This window comes from Labeo rohita, chromosome 19, assembly GCF_022985175.1.
Source record: "Labeo rohita strain BAU-BD-2019 chromosome 19, IGBB_LRoh.1.0, whole genome shotgun sequence".
NCBI lineage: Eukaryota > Metazoa > Chordata > Actinopteri > Cypriniformes > Cyprinidae > Labeo > Labeo rohita.
This window is the reverse complement of record NC_066887.1, coordinates 38,508,645-38,517,389: the sequence shown is the minus strand read 5'-3', so window position 1 is coordinate 38,517,389 and position 8,745 is coordinate 38,508,645.

The following is an 8,745-nucleotide window of genomic DNA, read 5'->3' as shown; positions in this document are numbered from 1 at the left end:
ACAGCAGCAGCAGCGCGCCAGCGCCGCGTCTGGCACGGTTCTGGTGTGTAAAGACAAAGAAAACGAGACGCAGCCGCCACGCAGCTGACACGCATCAGAAACGCCACGCTCACGCCACGCATCCAGTGTGTCACCGGCCTAAGCCTAAACCTACCATTCGTATACCTAATGACTAAATCTAGTCCCGAACCAACACTTGGCCTAAACCTACCATTTGTAGCCCTATGGACCTGAAACCTAGCCTTTCTAGCCCTAGTGACCAACGCTCAGATAGGCTAACATCATAGAAGGAAACAGTAGAGCCAATAGGAGCATAGTCCAACAGCTCTCATTAAAACAAACATTGTATTAACTTTAATGAAACCAATTAATATATTTTAGAGGGAGTGCGATGCCAGGCCAGGATTATCAAGCTTTGCACTTGATTCGCTGACCTGGACCAAGTCGAGTGTAAAACTTCGTATTCCTCTTACTAAACCAATTAATACATTTTAGAGGGAGTGCGATGCCAGATCAGGATTATCAAGCTTTGCACTTGAGTCGCTGATCTGGACCAAGTCAAGTGCAAAACTTTGTAAAGTTCATCCAATCAACAAAAATATGTGTCGGCCTGTGCCTTTCCTCGACCTCCCTATTCCAAACCACACAGTCTGGTGAGACTGTGATGGGGGGATATCGTTGTATTTTCCAAAAACCTAACCCAGCCAGTGCCTTCGGACCTAGCGATTGGATTGACACAAAAGATTCCATTAGGTCTGGGAGGATTCGATCCTAACTTACCAAAAAATCCACCATGCACTTTAGAATCACTTACTCGCTCGGCCCCCTTCTCGTGTATCGCGGGAGGGGGGACCCGAGTGAGGGAGTTAAAAGATGCCTAGTCAGGCATTGGAGGAATATCCAGTGCAGTCGCGCATTTATTCCTCAACCTACTCTCTTACTCGACTCAATTTCATTTAACTTACCCAATTGGCTCGGGCGCATATCCGTTTAATACAAACTAATTAGATGAACATTTAAAGCTCATCAGCTGTGTTAATATAGCTTTAATAGTGTTCTTTTCTATGTAAACAGATTATTATTAGCATTAGCATGCTAGCAGCAATGGTTTGACACCAGCAACGGAACATCTAGACAGGGTAGATCCACAAACAAGCGTCACGGCAATAAAAGTGTACTTTTTTCTACTAAAAAACAAGCCAAAAAAACGTCATTGGTTGAGCTGACTGAAATATGCAAATTATTACACTAAGAATCAGTTTTAAAAATAGTAAAAAGAAGCTATTTATGCTCCATAGAAACATTAAAAAAAACATGCAGATAGTCTTTACTAATCGTGACGATTCCAAAACAACAATAATCTTAAAACTAATTCCTCACGCACCGCCGTACGGTCAGGTAGGCCGAAACACAAAACCGGGGATTAATTCCTTTTTCTTTCTTAGAAGTTATCACATCCAGCGGTTATCCTTGTGTGAGGGTAGCGTCTGTTTGGCTTGCCATAACTTTTAGGAGGGAGGTCTGGTAGAAGCATGATGCTTGACATCCGCCAGTCATGACCTTCGACTTTTCACCGCATGTGGCCGTTTTGGGGCCTTTTTGCTGACATTTTAGTCCCAAATTGTGCTATTATACTTCAATATAGACATAGAATACTTTGCTGTTCGATACAAATAATCAACATTTACTAACATAAATAAATAAATAAAATTAAAAAACTGGCTCTAAAGGACAAACTCGTTCCAAAACCCAGGCCTCAACTATACAATTGTGGGCCTGGCCAAACTCGATTAGCAATTGGCTATAAGACACTCGCCTGGTATTGATCAACCAAGGCGGGCCGCCTCAGAGGAGGGTGTCTAGTGTTTAAAGAGCCAAAACACCCAGTGAATCTGAGGTACACTACTGATGAGAGTGTCTTAAACATTTCCCTCACATCAACATGTTTGAGGGAGTAGGACAACAAAGACAAAGGGTGCTTACCAAAACTAAGACTGATAGATCAAATAGATGGCAATTTTCTAGTCACTATAATGGATTTAAAATTAGCCCTGTACCAACACTTACCCAAAACCTACCATTCGTAGACCTAAGAGCTAAATCTAGCCCTGGACCAACACTAGGCCTAAACCTACTGTTCTTAGACCTAATGACGAAATCTAGTCCTGAACCAACACTTAGCCTAAACTATGGCAAATGGGTGCTTACAAAAACTAACACTGATAGATCAAATAGACGACAATTTTCTAGTCACTATAACAAATGTAAAATTAGTCCTGTACCAACACTTATCCAAAACCTACCATTCGTAGACCTAATGACTAAATCTAGTCCTGAACCAACACTCGGCCTAAACCTACCATTCGCAGACCTAAGAGCTAAATCTAGTAGTCCCGAACCAACCCGAAGCCTAAACCTACCATTCGTAGACTTAACTAAATCTAGTCCTGAACCAACACTCGGCCTAAACCTACCATTTGTAGCCCTATGGACCTGAAACCTAGCCTTTCTAGCCCTAGTGACCAACGCTCAGATAGGCTAACATCATAGAAGGAAACATAGTAAAGCCAATAGGAGCATAGTCCAACATGTCTCATTAAAACATAAACATTGTATTAACTTTATTGAAACCAATTAATATATTTTAGAGGGAATGCGATGCCAGGCCAGGATTATCAAGCTGGAAGCTTGATTCGCTGACCTGGACCAAGTCGAGTGTAAAACTTTGTATTCCTCTTACTAAAATAACACTAGGCCGAATTAGGCGACAATCTTAAGGGATAGTTTCTCTTTAAATAGACAACCTCCCATCACCAATAGGAATCAAAGTTCATCCGATCAACAAAAATATGCGCCGGCCCGTGACTTTCCTCGACCTCCCTATTCCAAACCACACAGTCTGGTGAGACTGTGATGGGGGGGGAGATCGTTGTATTTTCCAAAAACCTAACCCAGCCAGTGCCTTCGGACATTTTATATTAATAAACATCAACTTAAATATTTTTGTATATTTCTGTATGGGTTCCATCATACTTGTTTGCGATCTCGTGGATTTGGCGTCAGATACATTTTATATTAATAAACATTAACTTCAGATACCAGTCAGCAATCGCAAGCAGTTTTTTTGTCAAAAAAAAACATTTTCTGTTATATAAAAAATGAAAAAAAAAAAAGTTGAAAAAAATACATTTAATATTTTTGTATATTTCTGTATGGTTCCATCATACTTGTTTGCGATCTCGTGGATTTGGCGTCAGATACATTTTATATTAATAAACATTAACTTCAGATACCAGTCAGCAATCGCAAGCAGTTTTTGTCAAATAAAAACATTTTCTGTTAATATAAAATAACTTGAAAAAAAAAAAAAAAAAAAAAAAAAATACATTTAATATTTTTGTATATTTCTGTGGTTCCATCATACTTGTTTGCGATCTCGTGGATTTGGCGTCAGATACATTTTATATTAATAAACATTAACTTCAGATACCAGTCAGCAATCACAAGCAGTTTTTGTCAAATAAAAACATTTTCCGTTCAATATAAAATAACTTGAAAAAAAAAAAAAAAAAAAAGTTAAAAAAATACATTTAATATTTTTGTATATTTCTGTATGGTTCCATCATACTTGTTAGCGATCTCGTGGATTTGGCGTCAGATACATTTTATATTAATAAACATTAACTTCAGATACCAGTCAGCAATCGCAAGCAGTTTTTGTCAAATAAAAACATTTTCTTTTCATATAAAAGTTAAAAAAAAATAAAAAATAATATATTTAATATTTTTGTATATTTCTGTAGGGTTCCATCATACTTGTTAGCGATCTCGTGGATTGGCGATCAGATACATTTTATATTAATAAACATTAACTTCAGATACCAGTCAGCAATCGCAAGCAGTTTTTGTCAAATAAAAACATTTTTCTTAATATAAAATAACTAAAAAAAAAACTTGAAAAAAAAAAAAAAAAAATACATTTAATTTTTTTGTATATTTCTGTATGGTTCCATCATACTTGTTAGCGATCTCGTGGATTTGGCGTCAGATACATTTTATATTAATAAACATTAACTTCAGATACCAGTCAGCAATCGCAAGCAGTTTTTGTCAAAAAAAAAATTTTCTGTTAATATATTAAAAAAAATATAAAATAAAAAAAAAAAAAAAAAAAAAAAAAATACATTTAATATTTTTGTATATTTCTGTATGGTTCCATCACTTGTTAGCGATCTCGTGGATTTGGCAGATCAGATACATTTTATATTAATAAACATTAACTTCAGATACCAGTCAGCAATCGCAAGCAGTTTTTGTCAAATAAAAACATTTTCTGTTGTTAATATAAAATAACTTGAAAAAAAAAAAAAAAAAAAAAAAAAAAAAAAATACATTTAATATTTTTGTATATTTCTGTAGGGTTCCATCATACTTGTTAGCGATCTCGTGGATTTGGCGTCAGATACATTTTATATTAATAAACATTAACTTCAGATACCAGTCAGCAATCGCAAGCAGTTTTTGTCAAATAAAAACATTTTCTGTTAATATAAAAAAATAAAAAAAAAAAAAAAAAAAAAAAAAAAAAAATACATTTAATATTTTTGTATATTTCTGTATGGTTCCATCATACTTGTTAGCGATCTCGTGGATTTTGGCGTCAGATACATTTTATATTAATAAACATTAACTTCAGATACCAGTCAGCAATCGCAAGTTTTTTTCAAAAAAAAACATTTTCTGTTAATATAAAATAACTTGAAAAAAAAAAAAAAAAAAAAAAAATACATTTAATATTTTTGTATATTTCTGTATGGTTCCATCATACTTGTTAGCGATCTCGTGGATTTGGCGTCAGATACATTTTATATTAATAAACATTAACTTTAGATACCAGTCAGCAATCGCAAGCAGTTTTTTTGTCAAATAAAAACATTTTCTGTTAATATAAAATAAAAAAAATTTGAAAAAAAAAAAAAAAATACATTTAATATTTTTGTATATTTCTGTATGGTTCCATCATACTTGTTAGCGATCTCGTGGATTTGGCGTCAGATACATTTTATATTAATAAACATTAACTTTAGATACCAGTCAGCAATCGCAAGCAGTTTGTGTCAAATAAAAACATTTTCTATTAATATAAAATAACTTGAAAAAAAAAAAAAAAAAAAAAAATACATTTAATATTTGTGTATATTTCTGTAGGGTTTCATCATTCCTGTTAGCGATCTCGTGGATTTGGCGTCAGATACATTTTATATTAATAAACATTAACTTTAGATACCAGTCAGCAATCGCAAGCAGTTTTTGTCAAATAAAAACATTTTTTTTCATATAAAATTTTATTAAAAAAAAAAAAAAAAAAAAAAAAAATTTTTAATTTTTTATTTTTTGTTATTTCTGTACTTTTCATCATACTTGTTAGCGATCTCGTGGATCATTTTCAGATACATTTTATATTAATAAACACTTCAGATAACTTCAGATACCAGTCAGCAATCGCAATTTTTTTTTTTGTCAAATAAAAACATTTTCTGTTAATATAAAAAAAAAAAAAAAAAAAAAAAAAAAAAAAATACATTTAATATTTTTGTATATTTCTGTATGGTTCCATCATACTTGTTAGCGATCTCGTGGATTTGGCGTCAGATACATTTTATATTAATAAACATTAACTTCAGATACCAGTCAGCAATCGCAAGCAGTTTTTGTCAAATAAAAACATTTTCTGTTCAATAAAAAAAAAAAATTTTTGTAAAAAAAAAAAAAAAAAAAAAAAAAAAAAAAATTTTTTTATTTTTGTATATTTCTGTAGGGTTCCATCATTACTTGTTAGCGATCTCGTGATTTTGGCAGTCAGATACATTTTATATTAATAAACATTAACTTCAGATACCAGTCAGCAATCGCAAGCAGTTTTTGTCAAATAAAAACAAAAAACATTTTCTGTTAATATAAAATAACTTGAAAAAAAAAAAAAAAAAAAAAAAAAAAAAAAATACATTTAATATTTTTGTATATTTCTGTATGGTTCCATCATACTTGTTAGCGATCTCGTGGATTTGGCGTCAGATACATTTTATATTAATAAACATTAACTTCAGATACCAGTCAGCAATCGCAAGCAGTTTTTGTCAAATAAAAACATTTTCTGTTAATATAAAATAACTTGAAAAAAAAAAAAAAAAAAAAAAATAAATACATTTAATATTTTTGTATATTTCTGTATGGTTCCATCATACTTGTTAGCGATCTCGTGGATTTGGCGTCAGATACATTTTATATTAATAAACATTAACTTCAGATACCAGTCAGCAATCGCAAGCAGTTTTTGTCAAATAAAACATTTTCTTTTAATATAAAATAATTGAAAAAAAAAAAAAAAAAAAAAAAAATAATTTAATATTTTTGTATATTTCTGTATGGTTCCATCATACTTGTTAGCGATCTCGTGGATTTGGCGTCAGATACATTTTATATTAATAAACATTAACTTCAGATACCAGTCAGCAATCGCAAGCAGTTTTTGTGTAAAATAACTTGAAAAAAAAAAAAAAAAAAAAAAAAAATTTTATATTTAAAAAAAATAAATTTAAAAAAAATAAAAAAAAAAAAAAAAAAAACATTTAATATTTTTGTATATTTTTGTATTTCTGTGGGGTTGCATCATTCCTGTTAGCGATCTCGTGGATTTGGCGTCAGATACATTTTATATTAATAAACATTAACTTTAGATACCAGTCAGCAATCGCAAGCAGTTTGTGTCAAATGAAAACGTTTTTTTGTTAATAAAATAAAATAAAAAAAAAAAAAAAAAAAAAAAAAAATACATTTAATATTTTTGTATATTTCTTTATGGTTCCATCATACTTGTTAGCGATCTCGTGGATTTGGCGTCAGATACATTTTATATTAATAAACATTAACTTCAGATACCAGTCAGCAATCGCAAGCAGTTTTTTCAAATAAAAAAACATTTTCTGTTAATATAAAATAAAAAAAAAAAAAAAAAAAAAAAAAAATACATTTAATATTTTTGTATATTTCTGTATGGTTCCATCATTCCTGTTAGCGATCTCGTGGATTTGGCGTCAGATACATTTTATATTAATAAACATTAACTTTAGATACCAGTCAGCAATCGCAAGCAGTTTTTTGTCAAATAAAAACATTTTCTGTTAATATAAAAAACTGAAAAAACTTGAAAAAAAAAAAAAAAAAAAAAAAAAAAAAAATTTAATATTTTGTATATTTCTATATGGTTCCATCATACTTGTTAGCGATCTCGTGGATTTGGCGTCAGATACATTTTATATTAATAAACATTAACTTTAGATACCAGTCAGCAATCGCAAGCAGTTTTTGTCAAATAAAAACATTTTTCTAATTAATATAAAATAACTTGAAAAAAAAAAAAAAAAAAATAAATTTAATATTTTTGTATATTTCTGTATGGTTCCATCATACTTGTTAGCGATCTCGTGGATTTGGCGTCAGATACATTTTATATTAATAAACATTAACTTTAGATACCAGTCAGCAATCGCAAGCCGTTTTTTTGTCAAATAAAAATATTTTCTATTAATATAAAATAACTTTGAAAAAAAAAAAAAAAAAAAAATACATTTAATATTTTTGTATATTTCTGTATGGTTCCATCATACTTGTTAGCGATCTCGTGGATTTGGCGTCAGATACATTTTATATTAATAAACATTAACTTCAGATACCAGTCAGCAATCGCAAGCAGCAGTTTTTGTCAAATAAAAACATTTTCTTTTTATAATATAAAATATAAAAAAAACTTGAAAAAAAAAAAAAAAAAAAAAATACATTTAATATTTTTGTATATTTCTGTATGGTTCCATCATACTTGTTAGCGATCTCGTGGATTTGGCGTCAGATACATTTTATATTAATAAACATTAACTTCAGATACCAGTCAGCAATCACAAGCAGTTTTGTCAAATAAAAACATTTTCTGTTAAATATAAAACTTGAAAAAAAAAAAAAAAATACATTTAATATTTTTTTATATTTTTTTATGGTTCCATCATACTTGTTAGCGATCTCGTGGATTTGGCGTCAGATACATTTTATATTAATAAACATTAACTTCAGATACCAGTCAGCAATCAAGCAGTTTTTGTCAAAGCAGTTTTTTTCAAAAAAAAAAATTTTTTTGTTAATATAAAATAATTTAAATCAGATAAATTTTAATATTATTAATAAACATTAATTTCAGATACAGTTTCAGCATTCGCAAGCAGTTTTTGTAAATAAAAATCATTTTCAGATACATTTTATATTAATAAACATTAACTTCAGATAAAAGTCAGCAATCGCAAAAATCAAAAATAAAAACATTTTTGTTAAAAAAAATATTTGAAAAAAAAAAAAAAAAAAAAAAAAATACATTTAATATTTTTGTATATTTCTGTATGGTTCCATCATACTTGTTAGCGATCTCGTGGATTTGGCGTCAGATACATTTTATATTAATAAACATTAACTTCAGATACCAGTCAGCAATCGCAAGCAGTTTTTGTCAAATAAAAACATTTTCTGTTAATATAAAATAACTGAAAAAAAAAAAAAAAAAAAAATACATTTAATATTTTTGTATATTTCTGTATGGTTCCATCATACTTGTTAGCGATCTGTGGATTGGCGTCAGATATTTTTTATATTAATAAACATTAACTTCAGATACCAGTCAGCAATCGCAAGCAGTTTTTGTCA